Source organism: Macrotis lagotis, chromosome 1 (genome assembly GCF_037893015.1).
Source record: "Macrotis lagotis isolate mMagLag1 chromosome 1, bilby.v1.9.chrom.fasta, whole genome shotgun sequence".
In the NCBI taxonomy this organism is placed as follows: domain Eukaryota; kingdom Metazoa; phylum Chordata; class Mammalia; order Peramelemorphia; family Peramelidae; genus Macrotis; species Macrotis lagotis.
Genome location: NC_133658.1, coordinates 546,517,080 through 546,540,905, shown reverse-complemented (window position 1 = coordinate 546,540,905; position 23,826 = coordinate 546,517,080). Strand labels below are relative to the sequence as shown.

Below are 23,826 nucleotides of genomic sequence, written 5' to 3'. Positions count from 1 at the left end.
GTAGTGGGGGGAAAGCATTGGATATCAAAGGATCTGGATTCAAATCCCACCTTTATTACTTGCTATCTATATAACTTTTTTTACATGTACAAATTTTTTAACATTTTTTATTTTGAATTCCAAATCATCTCCCTCCAAGCAATTTTATATTTTATATAGATATAGTGTACAGACATGCAAAACATTTCCATATTAGTGGTTATAAAATAAAAAAAACCAGACCAACAATGAATGGACATAAAAAACTTTAAAAGTTTAAAAATATGCTTCAATTTACATTTAGACTCCACCAATTACTTCTCTGGAGGTGGATAGCATATCTTGGATCATTGTATTGCTGAGAATATCTAAGTTATTCACAGTTGATCATCATTCAATATTTCTGTTATTGTATACACTCTTCTTTTGGATCTGCTCACTGCATTTTGTATTTAATATTTATTCTCATTTTGTACAAATAATTTTTTATACATTAATAAAATATTCTTATTTAAGAGTAAACAAAGTACCCCTCCCCCCAAAAAATATAGATTCACTTGAGAGATAAAGTAAAAGGGAGAGAAAAAAATTAAAATTAAAAAAATAATAGTAATAATTGTAGGTATGGCCAGGTGGTGCAATGAACAGAGCACCAGCCCTGGAACCAGGAGCACCCAAGCCTGTACACCCAACAATCACCCAGCTGTGTGACATGCAAGCCACCCCAACCCCACTGCCCTGCAAAAACCAATAAAAGGAAAAAAAGACCCAAAATAAAATAAAATGGTAATAATAGTAGGGGTGGCTGGGTGGCAGACAGAGCATTGGCCCTTGAGCCAGGAGCACCTGGTCCAAATCTGGCCTCAGACACCCAACATCACCCTGCTATGCAGCCCCAGGCAGGCCACCCAACCCCATTTGCCCTGCACCCCCCCCAAATAATAATAATAATAAAAAATGTGCTTCAGTCTGTGTTCCAACACCACCAACTCTGTTGTGGGTGGATCATATTCTTTATGATAAGTCTATTGCAAAAGTTACTTCCATATTTTTCCACTGTTGCCATTGCTGATTGCAACTTCCTCCTTTCGTATTTCTCCACTATCATGTACTATATTTTCTCTTTCCTTTCACTCTGACTCTGCTGTAGGGTAGCTGAGTGGTGCAGCAGACAGATCCCTGGTCCTAGGGCCAAGAAGCCCTGAGCCCCCATACCACCCCTTAGGCCTAGCATCCACCTGGCCCTATAGTCCCAGACATGCCATCCAATCCCAGCCTCTTGCAGGAAGTAAAAAAGAAAATGTGTTATATCTGACCACTCTCCCCCCATGGTCCATCCTCTCTTCCATCACTCACATCACTCCCCTTCCCCTTGTCCCCTCCTTCTTACTCCAGATGCCTATACCCCATTGAGTATATATGCTGTTTCCTCTCCTAGCCACACTGATGAGAGCAAAGATTCCCTCATTCCCCCTTGCCTTCCCCCTTCCATATCACTGCAATAGCTCATTGTAATAAAGAAAAATCTTATTATATGAAATATCTTGGCCTATTCCCCCTCTCCTTTTTCTTTCTCCCATTAATTTCCCTTTTTTCTATTGACTCCATTTTTATACCCATTTTATCTTCAAATTCAGCTTTCTTCTGTGCTTCATCTATAAAAGCTCTTTCTACCTGCTCTATTAACTGAGAAGGTTCATATGAGTATTATCAGTGTCATTTTTCTATGCAGGAATACATGCATTTCATCATCATTAAGTCCCTCATATTTTCCCCTTCTTCTCCATTCTCTATGCTTCACCTGAGTCCTGTATTTGAAGATCAAACCTTCTGTTCAGCTCTGGCCATTCCAACAGGAACATTTGAAATTCCCATGGTTTATTGAAAGTCCATCTTTTTCCCTGGAAGAGGATATTCAGTTTTGCTGGGTAGTTGATTCTCAGTTGCATTCTTTTTTTTTTTTAAGTGTCTCAGTCCTTTATTGCCTCTATCCCTGTGTGCCCTGACCCCACCCCCACAAACATTGAGGCTCTGGAGCAACCAACATACATCCTTTTCTCTACCCCTGCCCCCCACAACAAAGGTGCTAGTTCTTCCCCTCCCCAGGTTTAAGTGAGGGGCCATAGACAGTGTCTGAGCCTCTTCTTTCAGCCCAGAGATAATATAAACTGGAGAATTGACGGGATTTGATGGATGGAGGAGGAAATCATGATAGGAAATGGTCTAGTGGAAATGTTGTGGGAGTGGGGATAGTGGAAACAATTCTGGGTCCTGTCAGGAAAATTGGGTTGGGGGGGTCTCAGTTTGGGCTCTAACTCATTGGATGACCTTGAATAGTTCTTTTCCCTCAAGGAATTTGTTTTTTCTTTCTGCAAAATTAGGGGGTTAAACTCTTGTGATCTCAAAGGTCCTTCCCAGTTCTAAGATTCTGTGACAAATGGACTGTCCCCAGGGCTCCAACCAGGATCCAACTACAAAGTGAGTGTCTTCCTCACTGTCTCTCTCCCTCTGGGAAGTCATGGCAGTATCATTCCACAAGGGAAATGGTTCTAATAAAAGTTTCAAAAGACTGAGTTTGATTTTTTTTCTGGCTTTAAATCCTATGATGATTAGAAATATGGTGATGGTAATAGGGTGATAGTCCTCAAGGAGGAATAACTAATTTGTAATTGTGGACCTGGGACTTGGGTGAAAATGTTTGGGAACCCCCAGGATAAATAAAGCCTTATCTCCTTTACTTTCCTTATGTGGAATCAGGTTGGGGTGGAAGTTAGGGAAGAAAAACAAAGAATGGATGGGAGAGAGATCCTGGTCCAATTCCTTCACATATTGTACCAGGTGATTGATGTACCTGGAGTAGAACCCCTGGAGTTAGGAGAGACCAAGTCCAAGGGGTGAGTGACCAACACATCATAGATGCTCTTGTTAGGTGGCACCACCTGAAAGAGAGCATCCAAATCCCCTAGGGAGCCAGTAGGACCTGTGGCTTTAGGTGCTAGCCCCCAGTAGGGAGGGCCTAGGGAAGGCAGACACTGAGGGCAAGGGGGAGGTGGGAGTTGTGCTAGGAGCATCAACACATTTGGGGTGTATATTGGGGAGTATGACGTGGCCAGCTGTCCCCAGAGGGGGACCCTGGCAGCTCCTGATAGCTGTACCTGATTTGAAGTACCCTGAATTACAGGAAGGGGCAGGAGAGGCCAGGAGCCTTGCTCAGATGAGAGAGAAGGAGGGAGCTGAGACACCACTGTAGATACCAATAGCCCTGCTTGGGTTGAGGTACCCTGCAGAAGAATAATGGGCCGGAGGGGCCAGTGTGTGCCCCCTCTGAGGGAGAGGAGGAAGAGGACAGTGGAGAAGTAGGTACTCCATGGCCCCACAAAGACCCCTCTTGTGACTTGGAGAGGGAGCCCAAGGGCCAGGACACTGACTCTGAAGTGGAAGAAGAGGAAGAAGAGAAAGATGATGGCTTTGGGGGCTGGGGCCCTTCTGGAATATCGCCAAGCAAGGAATCAATACTGAAGGAGTCACTGGCTGGATTGGGGCTAGGAGGCTGGTAAGGACAGCCATAGGGAACATATGGGGTCAGGTCCTTGGCAAAAGCTTTGCCCTGACCACCCCTCTCCCCTTGATGGGCCACAGCTGTGTTTTGCAACTGAAGGGCCTCAGCAGGGATCTGGTTCACATCCACTGCCCAAAAATTCACTTTGGCCTGTGGCTTTTCCAGGTCCTTGGGCACCTTGTGGAAGCATCGGTTAGAGGAGAGGTTGTGCCAGATGGAATCCTTCCACCCTTCATAGTCATTCTTGAAGAAGGGTAACAGGGCTTGAACCTGGTGAATGATCTGGGCCAGTTTGAGCCTCCGGGTGGGGGCAGCCTGGTTCTCTTGGTTGCATTCTAAGCTCTTTTGCCTTCTGCTATATTATATTCCAATCCCTATGAGCTTTTTTTTACCCTACAAGCTTTTAATGTAGTTGCTGCTAAGTCCAGTATGATCCTGACTGCAGCTCCATGATATTTGAATTGTGTCCTTGTGGCTGCTTGTAATATTTTCTATTTGACTTGGGAGTTCTGGAACTTGGCTATAATATTCCTAGGGGTTGGTTTTTTGGGATCTCTTTCTCAGGGGGATGGGTGGATTCTCTCCATTTCTGTTTTGCCCTCTGCTTCTAGGATATCAGGGCAATTGTCCTGTAGTAATTCTTTGAGAATGATGTCAAGGCTCTTTTCCTGATCGAGACTTTCAGGTATTCCAATAATTTTTAAATTATCTTTTCTAAATCTGTTTTCCAGATCAGTTGTTTTTTCAATGAAATGTTTCACATTTTCTTCTAATTTTTCATTTTTTTTTTTGGTTTTGAAGTATTGAGTCCTGATTTCTGGTAAATTCATCAATCTCCCTGAGTTCTATTCATTGTCTGAAGGATTTGTTTTCCTCAGAGAGTTTTTTATCTCTTTTTTTCCATCTGGCCCATTCTGCTTTTTGAAGCATTCTTCTCCTCAATAACTTTTTGAAATGCTTTATCCACTTGACCTAAGCTGGTTTTTAGCATGCTATTTTCTTCAACATTTTTTTTGAATTTCCTTGACTAAGCTGCTGACTTCATTTTCATGTTTTTCCTGCATCTCTCTCATTTCTTTTCCCAGTTTTTCCTTCTAACTCCCTCATTTGATTTTCAAAGTCTTTTTTGGGCTTTGTCATAGCCTGATCCCAATTTCTGTTTTTCTTGGAGTCTTTAGATGTAGGAGCTTGTGCTTCCTCATCTTCAGGCTGAGTGTTTTGATCCTTCTTGGGCTCATATGCAAGATATTTCTCAATGGTGTTCCTCTTTTTTCTCTGCTTGCTTATTTTCCCAGCCTGAGCCTGTTTTTGGGGTGATTCCTAAGCTTTTGGGACACTCCCACAAGGATCTCAGTGTGTGAGGCCCTGTCCTCCCTCCTGGTCTGTAAATGACCATATGCGCCCCCCTCTGCCACAGGGCTGAGGTGGGGGAGCCCTGCTGTTCTATGGGAGGGTCTAGATTGCGATCAGGATCTGAATGTGGTCAGAGCCCCAGAGTCCTGTTCCAGGGGCAGAGCTCTGCAGTCTCTCTTCACTCCCCTCCCTAGGTTTAATGGGCTCATGCCCTGGGGGCTCCTGCTTACTGGCTCTGCCTGCTTCTGTTTTCTGGAACTGGATTGCCTTGGCATGCTGCTTGCTCTGTGCCCTGAGGGCTGGGCTTCATGTGCTTACTCTGGCAGAGATCCCCTGCTGTTCCCCCAGTTGTGCCTGGTGCTCCCGAGTGTAGGTCAGGAAATTTCCCCACTGCTGTGAGCCACAGCCTCCGGGAGGCTGAAGTTCTTTCACTCTGGTGGGCCAACCCTCTGGCGGGCCGCCCCTCCAACCCCAGGGAGCAGAGTCTTTCTGCTCTTTTCCAGGTTACCCTGAGTAGGAAAACTGCCTCACTGGGTCCCTCTGTGGGTTCTGTCTCTTGAAAATTTAGTTAGAGTCCTTAGTTTCGAAGATTTATGAGAGAGCGCCTAAGACAGGACCTGTTATTGTTGCCATCTTGGCTCCGCCCCCCCATCTATATAACTTTGAACAAATGACCTAATCTCTCTGAAACTCATTTCTCTAATCTATAAAATGAGGGTGGAGATGATGGGTTAAATGAAAAATATTACTTTTTCAAAGTGAATTCTTATTTTTAAGTAATACACTTTTATCAGGAATTTATTTTAGTCAAACTTCCCATAATATTTTAGCAGTGAAAGTATGATTCTAGGAGGAACTCTAATATGATGACTAAATGAAGAATTATCAACTGAATGCTAGCACATCACACCATTTTAATTATAATTTAATCGATTACAAACCATCTTGCTAAACTATTGATTCAACTAAGTTGAAGTTCAAATGAAACCCCCATCAACATCATGATTCTTGATGACCTTTTCTTACTATAAAGTGGATGTTATCCCTATGCTCATAAATTAATTTTATGATAGAAATCTACTCATATTAAAATAGACTCAAATGATCAGAAGATGGTGGAGAAGGAAGACAAGTTATAGTCTTACACATTTTTCAGTCATTATGAAAATATTATCTATAATGTATTGGCCAATAAATTTCAGAATGTTTTTCTCATTTTTCATGAGCAAGACTAGGAACTTGACTGTTTTTCTATATTCCAACATCCACTGCCATAAGACCATTGAGCATAAGGCAGTGAAGTGTCTGACCTACTTTCAGAGGGCCGTGACTGATTAATTTAATATAAAGTAAACAGTCTGGAAATAAATTCTCAGACAAATTTTTTTTTGCAGAAATTGGAGAATGTGATAATGTAAATTCACTGTGCTGGAAAGGATGTTGACTGAATAGAGTCTGGTGTGAATGCAGGTTCAGATTGGTATTTATTGGTTGCTATTGACAATGGCTACTTTATTGTGTGGCTTAGTTCCCACTTGGTAATAGTGTCAAAGGATGGGATATTTTTGCTACCTTTTTTTCTTAACAGTTTCACTAAGCACATTGCTCTGGGACTAGAAGGGCCCCTGAATGCCCCTTAGTCAGATTCTCTTATTTAGCAAGAGGGAAACTGAATAAGAAAATTAGGTTACTTATCCAAGATCACACAACTAAGCTCTATCAGAGGTATAAATATACAGAATGTTATCTTTTAGCTTTTGCAGTCTATGTCAACTCTTTTCTTGGATAAAAGATGACTGACTGTATATTTTGTTGAGGAAAGTAGCCCTGAGACAAGGGATGTTTGAATGAACATATACAGTTATTCCTAGGGATATCTTGGGGGATAGGGGCACAGCATCCTCTTGATCTGGGAAATCTATATAAATTTTTTTGGTGTTCCCTTCATACCAGAAAAGAATTATTACATTGATATTATAAAATATATGTATTATGCAGTTCTGAGTTTTTAAAGTTTTCTGTGTCATTTGTTGACCTTCTCATATCATTTGAGGCTTCTGTAAAATTCCCCCCAAATTTCCATTTAATTTTTTATGCTGACCTACAATATATTGAAACTGCTATGAGGAAAGTTATGATGTAGAGGGATAACTGCATTCTGGTATGAATTCATTTCCAAATTGATGTTTATGGATAGCTATTGATGGTATCAGGAAGCAAGATGGCACAGTGATAGACTTCCAGGCCTGCAGGCAGGAAGACTTCTCTTTCTGAGTTCAAAGCTGGCCTCAAGTGCTTGTTAACTGTGTGATCCTGGGCAAGACACTTGCCCTGTTTGCCTCAGTTTACTCACTTGAAGAACAGCAGCAATTAACAGAAGTCATTTAGTTGTGTGACTTAGTTTTTTACTCTGTAATAGTATCAAAGGATGAAGATATTTTTACTTTTGTGGAGCCCTGGAAGTTCTGAATCTTCAAACTTTGTCACCAGGTTGGCTCAGCTGTGTCTCACTTTGAAATATCTGATGCCTTCCCACTGGGAAATCCATTTGCCTCTGAGGCTTTCTCACCCAATACTATTCCTCAGCCAAGCACATGCTCCTCTAATTGATGTATTTGTCCCACAGCCTATATGTTTTTGAGGAATGGGTCCGGGCTAGTCAGCTTTCCTTCCCCTCTTAACTCTGCCTCAGTGTGGGGTGCCCTTTACCCACTCTCCTCACTTTTCAGATTTTATGTGTGTGGGTGTTGTCTTCTCCTTAAACTCTCTGAGAGTAATGATCTAATAGATTCTTGTTGCTTTGCCTTTGAATGGCATAGCTTATCTGAGCATATCTATAAAACCTCTCCTGGTTCTGGTTGTTTGAGCTTTACTTGGCAAGTGACCAGAGGGAGTGTGATATGGTGAGAAGAATCCTGGAATGGAAATTAAAACTCTGCGTTCTTGTCTAGCCTTTCCATGAAATGCCATTTGATCTCAGGTACTTTGTCATTTTTGCATCTCTTTTTTCCTCTTCTGTAGACAAATATGATTTGATTAAATCACTTAATTTTAAAATTCTATGGTGCTAGATTAGATCCTTTAGAAGATCTATGTTAATTCTAAATCTCTGATTCTATGAAGACAAGCTAAATGTTTCCCATGTTAATATTTTTTATAGGAATTTCAATTGTGCTACAGTCTAAATTAAAATTGTCATAGAGAAATGGATTAAGAATTTCATGGATACTATATTATATGTTGAGAATAAATTTTTGTTGTTGTGATTTATGAATAGATGTATACTAAGAATTCATTCAAGGCTTTATAATGCCTTCCATAGTTCTGGAATAAGTTTAATCACACTAATCAGATTTACACAGTCTGTGTCATTTTTAGAGACAGAATTAACTGTTTCAGATGACTTGGTGTGCATATGTATAAGTTAATTGGGGACATAACACATCATTTGAAAAAAGATAAATAAAAATATAGATTGGTATACAAGTGTCAAATGAGGAGTGTAAATCATATGTACTGGAAGGGAGGGGAGAAAAGGGAAAGACAGGAGAGAAAAAGAGACAAGAGGAGAGAATAGGAGTCAAGAAAAGAGGAGAGGGAAGGGAAGAAAAAGGCTCAGAAGGAGAGAAAAGGAGAGGAAAAAGGAGAAAAAGGGACAGACATAGGTAAAAGGAGAGATGAAGAAAAGGGATAGAAGAGAAAACAGGAGGGTAGAAGGTAGAGAAAGAGGGAAGATGAAAGGAGAAGAAAAGGTATTTGATAGGAAAAGGGAGAAGAAAGGAGAAAAAGAGAAAGAAGAGAGGAGAGGATAAGGGATAGGAGAGAAGAGAGGAGGAGAAGGAAGAGAAGGAGAGAAGAGAGGAAATGAGGGAGAGAGAGAAGGGAGAAGAGAGGGGAGGTTAGGGGAGAGTAGGAGAATCACTTTCAGCTAGGATGATTAAGGAAAGACTTCTTGGAAAGAGTTGAGCCTTAAAGAATGAACAAGGTTTGAGTAAGTGAAAAGGAAAATAGAAGGTATTCTAGTCAGTGTGATTGCTACCAAGAAGATAAATCATAGAATGCCTTCAGTATGTTAATTGGCACATTCTGGTTCAAAAATAATGTTTACTGCTTCCAGAGATATTTATTTATAGGGAGTAACCCAGACACTGAGGACAGCAGGTTAATTGGATCTTGCCGAAGAGCTATGTTTTCTTCTTAATTCATTCCACAGGTATTCTTCGCAGAAAAATGAGATTTTTTTTTAAGAAAAGAAAATCTATTTTCCTTTTGTAAGTCCTTAATGGTAAGTGGCCCCTAAGGCTTGACAGTGTCCAGCTGGGAGACCTGTTAAACATTAATTCACAGTGAATGAATAAATCATGAATGTGACGTTACGTAGCCTTCTTAAATAAAGACTTTTACTTCTTCTGTCTTTAAAGGAATGTAACTCATATGTTATGTGGGCTCTGGTTTTTGATTGGATGAACTGGATCCAACACTTTGAAAGTCTCTCACAATAGTACTATCTATGACTTGCATCCTTATCCATTCCCTGGGAGACTTGTGCTTCCCTTCTATCCATTTAAGAGCATTCAGGTTAAAAAGGCTTCAAATATAGAGTAGGACAGGTATTATTTAACCTGATAAAAAATGCAAACTGGGCTCATACTTTAGTCTCTTGATAGAGAAACTCTTGTTCCTAGAGGACATTAAATAACCTTCCCCATCTTTCTTCCAGACCAGGTATTAACTTTTTTTTGTATTATGGATCCCTTTGTCAGTCAGATAAAGATGATGTATTTCTCAGAATAATCTTAAATGTATAAGATAAATACATAGAAAATTCAGTAAGATAAAATATAAAATACAAAAGAAACCAATTATATTGAAGAACAGTCATCAAAATATATTTTTTAAAAGTTCATAAATAGCAAGTTGAGTCCCTGGTCAAGACCTTAACAGTCATATGCTTAAATTGTATCTGTGAAGGGATAAATAAAGATAGGCATGAGAGGTTATAACTATGATATTTAAAAAGTTCAAGAGATAATTTCTGGATAATTAATCATTTTATTAATAATATTACAGTTTATTAATTAAAGAGGTCAGTGACACTTTTGAATGCCAAAGAACTTCATGGTATCAGTTTACAACTTATATGCCCTTGGAAAAGTGGGTGTTCCTGAGGGTGACAGTAAATTAGAATTGATTAACAAATAAATGAGAAAATTAATTATATAATAATGAGATATGGTATCATTTTAATATGGTCTTGGAGGTACATGACTTAGATCACCCAATTCTTTGTCAAAGAGACTTGCCAATTTTCCTGTGATCTGTCTGACAAAAAGGCGAATCCACATTTTCCCCAGACCTGTCTGAGTAAACACATATCAGGAATCCACTTTTAGATTTTCTTTTACTGTCTTTAATTAGAAATAGATCTTGGCCTGGGTGAGGCTTTTCCTAAGATCTCCCATGCTGATTGATTTCTGGGTGAGAAAGTAGGGAAAAACTCCTAATTCAATAATTAGTTATTAAATGCAAGAGAGAAATAGTCATTTTTCACATAACTATGTAGTACTTAAGAGAATGAATAAGCAAGGAATTTATTCAAAAGAGAGATTGTAACAAGTAAGTCAAATATCTTCAGAGAATAATTTAGGAGTTCCAAGTAAGAGAGTTATTTAAAGTTTTTTTAGACATATTTACAGGTGAAGCATCAGGCTGTAGTAGATGCTGGGCTTGCAGAAGTCAAGTAAGAACTGGGTTGCCTTTGACACTGTGACCCTGGGCAAATCTATTAACCACTTAGTGCTTTAGGTGCTGGTCCAAGATCTCTATAACACATAGAGGAGTAGTTGTTGATCTGCTATGGGGAAGGGAGTTTCCTTACATGGGAGTTCCTTATGTAATGCAATCATAGCTCTAGTCATTATCTCTAGAAACTCTAACTTTCTTTTCTTTTTTTTTTCTTTTTTTTTTGCAAGGCAAATGGAGTTAAGTGACTTGCCCAAGCTACACAGCTAGGTAATTATTAAGTGTCTGAGGCCAGATTTGAACTCAGGTACTCCTGACTCCAGGGCCGGTTCTCTATCCACTGCACCACCTAGCCACCCCCCCCAACATAATTTCTTATTTGTAACTCAGTAAGCATTCAAAGGAGTATTTTCCATAAATTTTCTTGAGTTCGAATATGCTGTTTTTTACAAATTATGTTGTCATATTTCTTTATCAACTTTATGATAAATTATTTTAGAGAATGAAGAGAATAGCTTCTTATTAGTGTGAATGAAACTGATGAGGAAAAAATCATGAAGTTAACTTTATAATAATAACATGTTTTCTATAGTAAATTGAAGAAGTTTTTAAAGGACTTACCACACTCATGAATCTGGTACTATGAATAAATAGCATACCTATTTTACAAAGGACATTGTAGTTTTGTAGAGGTAAAGTAACTTAATTACGTTTGGAAGTATTTGAACAAGAACTCAAATCTAGGTCAAACAAACAAAATAAATTAAGGATCATTTATTTCAAGCTAAACCTTAAGTAAATTATATCAGGTCCTTTGAGGAATAAAGTCTTGACCTAACACTGATTTAGAGTCAACATAAAAACATACAGCTTAAATTGTATTTGAGTATAATTTAGCTAAAACTTACCATTGTTTTCCCTATAGAATAATAACTTAATAAAATAGGTGAAAGAAGGGTAATACACTCATCACATTAAAAAAGATTATAAAATTGTTTTTTCTTCTCTGTCCCTTTAGCCTCTAACATTGTCAACCCCTCCTATCTCTTTTTGGGGTCAGCTTTTGTCATTATAATTTCAATGTGGTGTTTCAAACATTTGGTTATTGTTTCCATTTATATCAATGTAGTAATTATGTTTTTTTCTTTTTAGTTCACTTTGTATCAGTTCGTATAATTCTTGTTATATATTTCTGTATATTTAATATTCTTCATTTCTTATAGCAAAGTAACATCCTATTACATTTATGCACTATAATTAGTGTAGTCATTCCCAAACTGAGAGACATTTATTTTGATTTCATTTGTTTGTTACCACCTGAAAGTTTAATTATAAAAATGTTACAAAAATAGTAGTTATAAAAATGTCTCCACATTCAATAATATTTCTATATACTACTATACAAAGTGTATATTAGTCCTTTCTTTTTTATTGATGACTTTTTTGGGATATGTATCTATTCATGGAATCTCTGAATCAAAGGATGTGGACATTTTAGTCATGTTCTTAAAATAATTCGAAATTGGTTTCATAAACCAAATCATAAATTTACCACCAGCATATTTACATACCCTTTTCCCCCAACTTCTCTAAAATTAAACTATTCCCATCTCTTACCATCTCTGTCAATTTATTGGACAATTAACAACTTATTTTATAAAAATTTAAAAGATTTTTTAAATCTTTCTTTCTTTCTTTCTTTCTTTCTTTCTTTCTTTCTTTCTTTCTTTCTTTCTTTCTTTCTTTCTTCCTTCCTTCCTTCCTTCCTTCCTTCCTTCCTTCCTTCCTTCCTTTCTTTCTTTCTTTCTTTCTTTCTTTCTTTCTTTCTTTCTTTCTTTCTTTCTTGGGGCATGATTACTATCCTAGGATAAGGGAAATACTGAAGTTTAGCTATGTACTTAAAAAAGCCTCATACTTTTTTTTTGGTCAAAGAAATATGGACTATATGATAGTATGAATAGGTGGATTTGGAACTGGTTGAATGAACCCAAAGCACAGTCAATAATGTCTGATCTCAATATGGATGTCTTTCATGGATTGACCCACAGTCATTAATTAATTACTTGAAGAGAATCAAGGATGACATGCCTCTCAAAAGTTGTATACAAAGCTAATATGTATCTAAATATGTATATCTATAGATAATACATCAGATAACAGATCCAGAATTAAAACATTTTTGACTGTTTTCTTTCATTCATCTATTTATCCATTTATCTATTCAACAAATATACAGTAAATACCTATTGCTGCAGTAAGGAAAAAGTTTAAATAATACTTTGTTACTGCTCCTATGACTTTTAGAGTCTAGAAGGAGAAAGCAGATAGGATCCAATGCAGACAGTTCTATTGTAAATTTAACTTTGTATATCCCTTATTGTCTTTATATTTCTAGAAATTATGATTTCCTTGGTGTGGCTACCCCTTCCACCAATAGAGATCACAAAACTTCTATAATTTAGACAATCAAGAGTTGTTGGAGTTGAAAAATACATGATTCTATGACCAGCTGATAAAGAGTTTCCACATCCATAGCAAGGACATTCTTTCAGATGATCAACATATCGTTGAATCCATACTTGAATCTTTTCTAGCTTGAAAGAATCTGTCAGGTGTAGCCTTCAAGAACCTAGCTTTTCTTTTAGGCTGTGATGAGAAAAATATGTTAGTGGAGGACTGTGAGTAGCGGAGGTCTTCGAATAATTGTTTGCTTAATTTAAAATAGAGCAATTGCAGCCAAGCAATCCTTGCTGTTTAGAACATTCCTCATTATTTCCAATATTTTGTTTTATAATTAACAGAGAATGAAGAGGAATTTCTTGATATTTTTGCTTGGGACACAGAAGCATAACGTACACTGTGGCATGAAATCAATGTTGTTTTGGAGAGAATTTGGAAGGGGGAAAAATCATTTGGAAACCTGGAGAGAGAAATAGTAGAGAGGTCGTTGTTTCAGGCAAAAAATAAACTATCACTATGGTATCACAATTGGAGCTGAATGTTTTGGAACTACCCTGTTTGCCTCTGGCTGGGGAGGCCAGCAGGAATATCTCCAAACACAACAACCTTGCTAAGTCTGTCTGTTATTTAAAAAGAGAAAAATAAATTTAGGAAAACTTTGGAAAGCCCCAGTTTCAGACAACGTTTCTTCATTTCCACACCTGAAAAAAAAAACAAGATCTAGTGATTATTATCATTTTGTAAACAATTCTTAAATTTCCAGGTCTTTGATTTTTTTCCTCAGATAAGGACCTAGAATTTAGCCGGAAAAATAAACACCATTAAAGATCGGATGGGATTTCTATTTAGTCTACTTATATTCTGCCTCTGACATTTGAAATGAAGAGATAAAGAGTTACTCACCTTGCTGCTATCCTCAAAAGAGACACTCCAAATGCTCCTGTATAGAACTCAACTCACATTTTGAAAAGAAACAAGTTGCTTCATAAACACACACACACACACACACAGACATACACACAGACACACACAGACACACAGATACACAGACACACACACACACACACACACACACACACACGATGATATTTGTCCTTTGTTCTCAAAGAATACCATGAGAAGCATATGAATTGGATTTGAGAGAAGGTGCGCTATGCTTAGTCACCAGCCTCACTTTCTCCTTCAGAGCCATCTGGGTCCAGTGGCCAGAATGAGGAGAACTAGAGATGGACCTGAATGCAAAACAACCAGCATTAAGGGACTTGCCCAAAGTCACCCAGCTAGTAAGTGTCTAGTGTCTGAGGCTGGATTCGAACTCCAAGGCCAGTGTTCTACCCACTGTAGCACCTAGCTGCCTTATATGAGGCAACTAGGTGGAGCAATGGGTAGATTACTGGGCCTGAAATCAGCAAGACCTCAGTTCAAATCCAGCCTCAGACACTTCCTAGCTGTGTGACCTTGGGCAAGTCACTTTACCCCATTTACCCCAGTTTTCTCATCTGTTAAGTGAGCTGGAGGAGAAATGAATGATACCAACAACAGTATAGTGTCCTTCACACATCCACATTAAATTTAATTTTTTATTGGAGAGGCAATATGGTATCATAAATATAGAATTCTGGTTATGTTGTTTTGACACATTTGATTCTTCATGATCCTATTTGGAGTTTTCTTGGTAGAGATATTGATGTGGTTTGCCATTTCCAGCAAAAAGGGTTAAGTGACTTGCCAGGGTTTAGATAGCTAATAAGGGTTTGTAAACCATATTTAAGCTCAGAAAAATGAATCATTTTTCCCAGGCTGAGCGCTCTATTTACTAGGCCACCTACTTGCTCAAATAGTGAGTTGACCTCTAGGAAAAAGGAAGACGAGTTCCAGTTTTTTCTCTGATAACATACTATGTAAATGTGAGCAATTCACTTAATTTCTCAGCACCCTAGGCTACTCTCTAAGTTGCAGAGTAGATGCCTATTTTTTTTTGGTGGAGGATTTTCTCACTTGACTTTCCTCTAATAGTAAAATCATTGGTTCAATACAAAAAATTGATTTAAAATTTGTGTATTTTTTTTACATCATAGTGACTTTCTGATATACTCTTCAACCAATAAATTTGTGTTTTTCCAAGGGGAAAAAAAGTTAAGGATAATGCATTTGACATTGTGTTTGATGTCATTCCCTAAGGCTTCCCACCAGTATAGGCACAGGACAGAAATATGGAATAACACCAGCTGATATGGTACTGAGTTAGAAATTAAAAAAAATAGTAAAGAAATAAAAGGCCTGAAATTGACAGATTACTTTTCTTTTTTAGAGGATTTTAATTCTTTTAATCTCACCTAAATGTTCCCCTGTAATCTCTCTCCACCCACCCAGAAAGTCATGCCTAACAATTTCATTTAAAAGATTAAAAAAAGTAGAAAGAAAAAAATATCAAGATCAATAGGTACATTAAAATAAAACCTGACATTTCATTCAAAATTCCAAACCTATAAACTACAACCTCTGCAAAGCAGCACATGGAAATGCCATCTCTTTTCTCTTCTCTGGGCACAAGTTTTTTTTTTTTTTTAATTCTCCACGCTTCAATTTTGATTATTTTGTGGTGGTTACTTTTTAAAAATTTTTATATTGTTACATTCATTGTTTATAGTATTTTCCTGGCCTAACTCACTTCACTTTGCAACACTTTATGTAAATCTTTCCTTATTTCTTTGCCATTTCTCACAGTAAAGTGATATTCCATCATATGCATGTACCACAATTGGTCCTATTCAATAAATGGGTATTTACTTTTTCCTCTAGTTCTTTGTTATCACAAAAAAGGGCTACAATAAATATTTTGGTATATCACTATGGCAGAACACAGAACACTGACTACTTTCCTAAGGAGGAAGATGAAATCTTTTTTTTTTGTTTTTGTTTTTGTTTTTGCTAGGCAATGGGGTTAAATGCCTTGCCTAAGGCCACACAGCTAGGTAATTATGAAGTGTCTGAGGATGGATTTGAACTCAGGTACTCCTGACTCCAGGGCCATTGCTCTATCCACTGTGCCACCTAGCCACCCCGAAGATGAAATCTTTTTGCTATGTTTTATCCCAAGCAACATGAAATCCTGTCCCCCCACACCTCCCAAAATGATAATGTTTTATTAGACAAGAGATGACTCGTTATTACTTCCTAATTCAGGAATCAGTTTAGAATCAGCTCTCTGAGGGCAGTCAGATTGTTGACTAGTTTTGAACAAAGGTCAAAAATCAAAAGTAAAGGTAAAATAAAGGATGAAGGTGAAGAAACATTGTATGTAATTACAACCTGACAAGTTTAAATACCTTGAGAACTCAGGTAAAACAGTTAGATGATTATGAAGGCCAAAAGAACTCACAAGTACTTCACCAATTAAACAGCAGTTGGCATCATATAATCTGATATTTATAACAACCCTCAAAGACTATTTAGTCCTTCCCATGCAGAACTCTCATTTATAGCATCCCTGACAAGTAATCTTGAAGTTTTCTCCTAATGGGTAACTTACGACCATATGAGGGAGCCTATTTCACTTTCACAGAACTCTAATTGTTAGGAAATTTTGCCATATACTGAACTAAAATCTACTTTTTTATAACTTTAACTAGTTGCTTCTAATTTTCTCATTCATGGGCAGGCAAAATTAGGCTATTCAAAACTTGAAGACTGTTATCATTTTTCCCTTAAGTCTTTAAACATCCCCTGTTCCTTCAATCAGGTATTCAGTGGCATGATTTCCAGGCATTTTACTGTGTTGACTTCCTTTCTCTGGATTTTTCATGTTTTTTCTAAAATGCATCATTCAGAATTGAACAATATTCCAGATGTAGAAAAAGACTATCAAAAGTTGAGCTAGACAATATCTTTCTATTTGTGCCTAAGATCATATTAAATTTATTGAAGGGTCACATTTATTTCCTTTGGGCCAGGTCATTCTGTTTTGAATCTATCATAAGTGATAATATTACTGTCATCGAACACACATCTATCTTGTCTACAAGAAAATTGTGAGAGAATTTGTTGCATGCCTTGATGAAATACATATATTAGTATTCTCCTAGTCACTTGTTTTGTAATCTTGTCAAAAAAGAAAATGAGGCTGGGCAGTTGCAAGATATAATTCATCCAGGTCTGATCACTGGAACTCACTGAGGGTATCTGAACATTCCCTTAGCATCTTCTCATTAATTTGGGATTTCAGCTTCCTACCAAGTATTTTTATTCTGTCTTTTCCAGTCCCCAAAATCATTCTCCTTGGTATTGCAAAGAGAAGTAGAATAAGAACTATCTCTTATCATATGCTACTATTGCCTAATAGGTTGTCATGTGATTTAAAAATTTTTCCTCTTGCTGTTAAGATAGTTTTATAAATAGCTTATTTTATTTTGTTATATATATATATATATATATATATATATATATATATATATATATATATATAATCAACTTCATCTCATCTTTTTTTTACTTTTAGTATTCTTAACCAAAAAATGGGACTATGTTACTCTTTGATATTCTTCATCAGTTACCATTCCTTGCTTTCCTCTCCTAAGCACATTCAATTTGCTCTATTACTTCCCTTATCCATAATCATTCTCCTTGAACAGCTCTCCCTTTTCATTCTGAAGAGCATTCATGGGTTGACTTCCCTTCTAGATTTTTAAACCATAGTATCCTTGTCATACTTCTCCATATTTTTAAATTTTCTGAACCCAAATTCAATATCATGAAACACTAGCAATTTTGTTCACATTTATCCTGGATTCTAAATTGCAGTGCTCATTTTTTCCTGAGGCTCCAGTCACTTCTATTTTGATAACAGTTATTACCAATAGATTAGAATCTAGTCAGTTCTAGAATGAAAGTTTTCATCTATTCTCCTCCCCTGTTGAAAGAATGAAATGATCCTAGAACAAGCCTAATAGCTGAGGATGGAATGACCAAGAGTTAATTAGCAATGTTTTTTCTGTTTAAGTAATTACCTTAAAGGTATGTGATAAGGAAATCTTATAAACTATTCTGTTTTAATTTTTTTGTTGTTCAGTCATTTCAGTTATTTCTAACTCTTTGTGATCCCATTTGAGGTTTTCTTGGCAAAAATACTAGACTGGTTTGTCGCTTCCTTCTCCAGGTTATTTTACAGAGGAGAAAACTGAGGCAAACTGGATAAAGTGACTTGCCTAGGTCACACAACTAATAATTGTCTGAGGCAAGATTTGAACTTGGGAAGATGAGTCTTTCTGACTCCAGGTTCTGCCATCTATCTATTCACTGTATTATTTAGCAGTCCAATTTTTCCACCATTGAGAAAAATTATAGTTTTTGAAATTCTAAATATTCCCTCGACTTATGGTCTGACATGATAAATGACATTCTTGTAATGAAAAATTGCCAACTAGAAGAACAAGTACCTTACAGAACTTGGCAGGCTATTATCAAATATTCTCATTAAATGGGAAAGCAGCCAACAAACGGACTCATAATATAACTCAAAGAAATAAAATAAAAGGTATTCTGGATTTGGAGTCAGAGGCCCTGAATTCCAGTCCTAGCCTTACCACTTATCTGAAGTAAGTTATTTGTTGTCATAGGGTCTTAATTTATATTCACTGTAAAATGTTGGACTAAATAATCTCTGAAATCATTGAATAATTGTATAAAATTGCTCTTAAAGGTTGGAGAAAACAATAGGAGAGTATTTTATATAGATTGAGAATACTCCATGCAACACAAAGTTGGTATGGGTAATAAGCAACACTTTGTTCTGTTTAGTCATTTCAGTAGTATCCTACTCTGTGACTCCATTTAGGTGTTTTTGAAAAAGATACTGGACTTTGCTGTTTCCTTCTCCAGCTCACTTTACAGATGAGGTAAACAGAGTTAAGTGACTTGCTCAGGGTTATACAGTTAGCAGTTGTCTGAGGTCAGAAGAAGATGAGGTCAAACTGGGCACTCTTTCCACTGCACCATTTTAGATGCCTTAAGCAACATTAATCTTTGTCAACTGGGACTTCTCATATAAACTAATGCTTTCCCTGGGAAGCAGCCTTTTCTTTATAAGTAGGGTTTCAAAGAGCATATTATTTCAAAGATGAGTATGTCTTAACTCCAAATTCTTAAGAAGGATGTTAGAGATTTCAAACACAACTTTTCCAGTAAAACTCAACTAGAATTAAGGAACAACAAGTAGAGGAGAAAAATGTTATGCTAACTCCATCTTTACTGTTAGAAATGACTTGACCACTTCTTTAAGTGGCAGAATAGTAAAAATAATCACAATGATCAACTAATAATCATACAAATTAAATATTTATAAAAAGTGTTTACCAAGGTTCTGGGTACAGAATAGGCATTCTGTGAGTCTCTGCTTTTTTTCTTTCTTCTTCCCGTCCTAAATGTTTTCCACGCAATTATTGTTCTTCTCTCTCAGACTTAATTTGTTTCCTACCATCTGCCATTAATAGCAGCACCATGTAGTAGTGAGAGTTGATCTCATGCTAGGATGTTCTGGATTCAAGTACTTCTCAATGCTCTTGGAACACTTTTTAAGATTAAGATAGATATTTAGAGAGATATTTACCTGCTTTGGTAGGGGGAATTTCTTTACTTGGAAGCTCCATATACCACTAAAATCACAGGTGTAATCTCTTTCCATATTATTAGTGGGTAATCAATCTTTACAGATGTAATTCTTCTTGTCACTGAGTTAATCATAATTGTGAGATGAGTTTCTACAAAAGCATCAGACTACCTTAGACATAATTGACAATTACCTTCCAAATCACAAGTCTATATTCCAAAAAGATCAAAGAAATAAAAAAAGGACCCATATATACACAAATATTTTAGCTGCTCTTTTTTTGTGGAGACAAAGAACTGGACACTGAGGGGAATGACAGAATAAATATGTGAATTTGATAGAATAGCCTTTTTCCATAAGAAATTTTCAGATAAACTTGCATTGGTATGAAGTGATAAAAGTGAATTGAGGAAAAAAAGAGACAAAAAGTTATATAATAACAAAGGAAAAGACTAATGGCTTTAAGACTAAGAATTCTGATACATAAAATAATTAACCACACATAATTCCAAAAGACTCATGATGAAACATGCTATCTATCCCCTGACTTAGAGGTGATGAGAGGTACAGACCAAGGTTTATTATTTTTGGACAGGGCCAGTTAGGAGTTTGCCTTGACTACACATATTTGTTACCAGGCTTTGTTTTCCTTTGTTTTTCAGTGATGAGAGAAGAAGTAGGAGGGAGAGGAAGTGAATTTTTATTCACTGAAGAAACTAAAATTAAGTTAAAATTACTTTAAAGAGTTAAGCAAGCAGTTTGAAAACATTTATATAGTAAGGTAATATTATAGAATAATATGAAAAACATGTTACTTAAATTATTAAATTAAATTATTATAATTATATAATGATAAACTTAATAGTATATTATAATAAAATGTTTTTATAAGATAATATGGAAAGGTAATATTAAAAAATACACCTGTAGCTCCTTGGAATATTTGCCTTTCATTCACAGAAAGAAGTCATTCTGGTCCTGACTGCTATTTCCAATGGCATTAGCTTGAACAAATCACTTGACCTCTCTGAAACAATTTGTAAAATGAAGGGGGTTTGGATTAGATGATTCCTACTGAGTCTTCTGTTAGGGATTGTTGTGTATGGGAGCACTGTATATTATCTTCATCTGGTGTCCTTGAGCACAAGAGCCTTATTTTACTAAGTGCCACCAGAATGGGAGTGGATTAGAGACTGGAGAGGTATTTAAGCACTGGCATTTGGTTCAATAAATGGAGACTGTGGAGACCTTGGAGACCTTGGAGACCTTGGAGACCTTGGAGACTAGGGAGAAACTTGTCTTCCTTGTCTCCCACCCCTCCAGCACTCACTTGGGGAAGACTGAAGGTGTCCAGAAGGGGACTCAATATGAGTCCAGAAAATGGACTCAACAGTCTTCCAGCTCTATAAACATAGAATAATCATATGAAGTCTATTCCAATGAGTCTTGATTATGCTATGCCATATGAACTAAGTCATCCTGTGATTTTCTAGCTCCTGATCTATTCTAAACATGGCTTTATCTCTATAAAGCAATGACAGTAGAATTCACCCCTGCTTTAAACTTTATAGAATTTCCCTCTGCTTTAAACTGCTTAAAAACATATATTTATATGATAAGGTAATAAAATGATAGAATAATATGAAAATATATTTAATTAATCATGGGATAATATAGTTATAATTATACTGCAATAATATTATTGTATTAAATGAGCAGATTTTTCCAGTCTTTGGTGGGAAGTTTCCCATCATTTTTAGTCTTATTTTAGTTGGTACTGGATTGCCTCTATCACAGTGAAAAATTCTTTTAATGATCCAAAACTTCTCCCAGAAAATAAGGCCCATATTTTTGGTACCAATATTCTATTATTGATATATGGCTACACACAGGAACATAGCAGTCTACTAAAAATTATTCCATTCCAAAGAGAACAATGGGAGGTACATGGGGTGGGGTGTGAGTAGGCAGTAATGACAAAATGAAGAATATCAAAAAAGGAAGGAAAATTTGTGAAAGAAAAAGAAAATGAATGATTGTTTATCTAGGGTAATAAATGATAAGTGGGCAACCCCTGTGCTTCCCTGATATCTTTATGATATTAGAAGAAAGGGAAGCAATACCCTAGCATATTTTGTGGTCCCTCATCAAAGAACATGCAGGTGGTCATAGGAAGAGTTACACAAAATGGAGTTGCATGGATGGACTGCTATCTGCTTCATTAGAGGAACATCTGGGTATAGGGAAAATATTAAAATATCAACCTCCTAACAAAATTTCCTCTGGTCCCTCCTATCTTTTTTTAATATCTTAAATCTAGCAAAGTTAGTTGGGTAATCTTCAATTTTCTGATCTGAATTGTTACTTGGTTAATGCTGGGTAAATTTTTTAAGCCACTTTCTAATGGACTATGGAGTTAAGATTTCATGACATCTTTCATAGTGACATTTAACCTTTCCAGAAATCTATTTCCTCTGAAAGTATTCCACTTTGAATAATTTTTTTCTTAGTTGTATAGAGCTGACTGAAGTTGGCAATCTTGAAAGCAAATAAAAAAAATCTCTTTTGAGACTTGTTAGACAATGGGACTTTTAAAGAACAGGGGAAAATTACTCTTAAAATAACCTTTAAAATGTTGCTGCTTTTCAAGGTGTCTGTGATTTGAAAGTTAAACCAGACTCAACCTAGGTTTCTTCTTGATCATCATCCAATAATGGAGGCTGTCTACATTACAGCTGCGGGGCATCACACTTAAGAGAGGAGTTGTTGCAACAAGTCATGGGAGGTTTAGCAAGGCCAAGATTATTAGGATGCTGTTTCCTAGCCAACCAACTTATAGGAAGTCTCGGAATAATAAATGTATTTTATAAATAATACAGGTCTTTGTTTATACTACCCTCTATTCCTAATCCCCCTTGTGGCTCTGAGAGGATTTTTTCCTTTTGCTCTAATACAAGTCAACTGGAATCTATGTTTTTAGCCAAAAAGGAAAACATTCCAGTCTCAGGAGAATTAGTTTTAACAAACATAATTAACCAATGGGAATATTTGGCATGATTTTTTTTGAAGAGCAGTACTTCAACTGTGGAGACCTGTTTCTTTTTTTTTTCCCCAATTTATATTTTATTTTATTTTTTCCAATTATATGTTAAGAAAGTTTTTCAACATTCATACATATGTATATGGATTTTTTTTAGATTTTTCAAGGCAATGGGGCTAAGTAGCTTGCCCAAGGCCACACGGATAGTTAATTATTAAGTGTCTGAAACCAGATTTGAACTCATGTACTCCTAACTCCAAGGCTGGTGCTCTATCCACTGCTCCACTTAGCCACCCCATCTATATGCATTTTTATAAGTTACATAATTTCCTTCCACCCTCCCTTTCCACCTCCCTTCCCTTAGCAGCAAATAGTCTGGTGAACATTGTACATATACATTTGTGTTTAACATGTGTACAGATGAATCATTTTCTGTATCAGGAATTAGGACTAAGGGAAAAGAATGAAAACCATGAGATAGGAAGGAAAAAATAAGAGAAATTTTAAAAAAGTGAATATAGTATTCAATCAGATTCTGTAGTTTTTTCTTTTGTTTTGTTTTTCTTCCTCTGGATGTGGATAGCATTTTCCATAATAGGTCTCCCAGTGTTGACCTAGCTCTCTGAACTCTAAGAGGAGTTGCATCCATCAAGGTTCATCAACTCACAATGCTGTTAATGTGTATAATGTTCTTTTAGTTCTGCTCCCTTTTGTCAGCATCAGTTCCTGTAATTTGTTACATACTTTTCTAGAGTCCTACCATTCATGATTTCTTATAGAACAATAGCACTCCATGACATTCATATACCATAACTTGTTCAGTCATTCCCCAATGGATGGGCATCCCTCAATTTCCAATTCTTTGCCACTACAAAGGAGAAGCCTCAGTTTCTAAGGTCCTTTCTAGCTCTATAATCAGAATAATTGCATAAAGCTTATGTTAATGAGTCTTTCATATAGTCCTGATCTTTAGGAAGGAAATGTATACCATATTGGAATACATAAAACTTTAACCTCGGCTCACAGATTTAGAGATTGAAAGGAATTTAGAAGACATTGAATTCAACTCCATCATTTTCTTCACCAAGA

The 23,826-nt window shown here is 36.6% G+C and overlaps 1 pseudogene; it reads right to left on the bottom strand.

Annotated features, from left to right (window-relative positions):
• Positions 1–2,801: 2,801 nt before the first annotated feature.
• LOC141505272 (forkhead box protein H1 pseudogene) overlaps positions 2,802–23,826 on the bottom strand; it is a 57,559-nt pseudogene continuing 36,534 nt past the window's right edge.